Genomic DNA, 2,590 nt, shown 5'->3' with positions numbered 1-2,590 from the left:
ATATATATATATATATATATATATATATATGTATATAATAATATCTATGAGACTGAGACATTTTTAGAGTAACGTTAATTTAGTCGCCTAAGTGACATAAATAGGTGCGATGTTATTGCGCCAGAAATTAACGCGCTGACTTGACGCACGAGTTTAATTCAGCTAAATTGCGAACGGTATTTAAAGGAATGGTACGTCGGAGTTCTCTCGACGAGCACCGTAGTATAGATTGGCTACTAAGAGAGCTAGCTTTATACAGATAATAGCTATGAACTAGAACCCAGCAAGCCACGCTGAAAGCACAGTTACGTTAATATCGCTAGACTAATTTTGACTCGTCGGTGAAACGCGGAAGATAACGGAATGCACTGGAGATTTTCACATTGCGTTTTTGCGCTCGTGTCAGCGCGTACTCATATTGACTGGCAAAATATAATAATAATAATAATATACATATTGCCTAATAACAATGTATACATATTATCCATTTTAAATGTATTTAAAAAATTTCGTTGTCCCTTTCCATTATGCCGATCCGGTTTGATCATTGCGATTTATTAAAGTTCACATTTGATGATTAAACTTACGCGTTAATACAATTTCAAATCAATGTAACGATGCCGAAGCATCACAGTTGACAATCGTCAACGATAGGCGAATAATCGAGGGAGCGAAGATTGTATAGTTTCCGTCGTACACTGAGAGAAATAATTTTGTTATAGAAGCAAATGAAGGGAAAGCAAATGTGATATTTGTTAAAAAAACGATCGATTTGTTTTACGATTGCAAATTAATTCGTCAATGTAACAAATAATCAATAGTATCGCTAACAGATAAGAGGCTCATATATATATATATATTCTTTTTTTTAAATTAGCTATATAATTTGCTTCTGTTACTGATAATTGCTTGATATAGCAGCAACAAAATTTGTCACATATTCCCCGGTTTAAAGGTATTGGCTTGTTAATACTGTTAATTTAACAAAATCCTTTCTCTCAGTGTAGACTCTTTGAGAACAGACAATACCGGAGGATGTTGAAAACGATATGGCACGTCGTTGCCACTGCCGTGTACGACTGGCCGATTCCGTCGACTAACGCCCCGGATCGCGAACCTGTCATTAGTGCAACGGAACCGGTGCATCACAGGGACAGCGCAGGGAGAGCACAGGGAGAGCACAGCGGAATGTCCGCGGCGCGCAGAGTGCGATGGACGCCCCTATTATCGGTCGCTCGACCGCCAGAGTGCCGTTAGACGCACCGACGGTCAATCTATTGTCCTATCGTGCGCATGCAGGCTGCATCCCGCGAGAGCTAGGCGAGTGCGGCGCTAGAAGAGGGCTTAACCAGGCGACAGAATTAGCTCGCGTTCGAGCCCGAAACCCCCCCCCCTCTGCCGATTTCGAACCTTGCGCAATTCTTCGTTTGCAATTTATGTACTTTCGTTCGCAACTTACTCGGTTCATTTTCACAAGGCTCACACAGTTTCACAACTCACGGCCAACTCTTGAGCGAGGTTCAATTTCTTTCTCGTTTCTTTCCAATTCTAGAACAAGAGTTGAATCTCGATGAAGAGTCAAGTGAAACGTGCGAGTCGTGAAGAAACCCTGAGCCCAAGTCTCTCGATATTATCGTACTTATTACAATATTGATACAATTCAAACATTCGACCTACGGGCGACCTCCCGTTCGGTTTCGGTTATATTAAGATCGTTGATTTGGCGACGTTTTGATTTTCAACGCCACGAGGATCCGGACGGTTTGAGTCCGTACTAAGCGTATCTTCCTCTAATCCTCTATACAACGCGAATCGCAAGGAAGAAGACGCGACGATTTCTGAGTGAGCAAGAATAACGAAATGATCGACGAAATCCAGTTAGCGTGTTCGTGACGAAAGAATTCCGATTGTCGTCGAAGAAAGGAGCAGACACCGAGCGATCCTTCTAAGCGCAGAGAGCGAACAGAAATAAAGCCTACGTTTATAGTAACCGCGGGTGAATGGAATTGAAAGGGTGAATCACTTCCGTTCGCTTCAACCTACTCAACCAACTCTCTCGATCGAGCGATCTCGAGGAAACGGTTGATCTTAACACTTAACTGTCGCGCTTTCTCTGGCTCGGTGAATTTCCCGATTTGACTCAATTCACTCGCCGATGTCACTCGTGTCATTACGAATCAATTTCAGAGAGTGAGACAATAAGTTGCGATCGAGCGCAACGACGCGCGTTAAATGAAAACACGACGGCGATCGAAAGTCTTCCTCGTGTCACGACGCGAAATTTTCAAGTTCTGACGATGATAAATATTTCTCTTCTCTCTCTCCCTCCCCCTCCCCCCCTCTCTCCCGCTATTCAGTAGGAGGGAGTTGCGCATGGGAGTGTTGCAATGCAAACAATGCAAACTTACGGTACGGATGCACCTGTGTTATGCTCCGAGACACACTAGGCGCGATATTTCAATACAAACAGCCTGTATGGTGCGTAATACAGTTACGACGGTCAGCAGTTTCCGGTTTCTTTATACCCTCCGAGAGGAAGATGAGATAGGAAACGGACGCTGTGAGCGCGAAATATTTGAGATCTCCAAAG

The 2,590-nt window shown here is 43.3% G+C and overlaps 1 protein-coding gene across 3 annotated transcripts in view; it reads right to left on the bottom strand.

Moving 5' to 3' along the window:
* The window catches only part of LOC108755159 (neurogenic protein mastermind-like), a 212,517-nt gene that overhangs the window by 97,444 nt on the left and 112,483 nt on the right, over window positions 1-2,590 (bottom strand). The window lies entirely within an intron of this gene.

Source organism: Trachymyrmex septentrionalis, unplaced genomic scaffold (assembly GCF_001594115.1).
Source record: "Trachymyrmex septentrionalis isolate Tsep2-gDNA-1 unplaced genomic scaffold, Tsep1.0 scaffold85, whole genome shotgun sequence".
NCBI classification, from domain to species: Eukaryota; Metazoa; Arthropoda; class Insecta; order Hymenoptera; family Formicidae; genus Trachymyrmex; species Trachymyrmex septentrionalis.
This window is presented reverse-complemented; position numbering and strand designations above follow the sequence as displayed.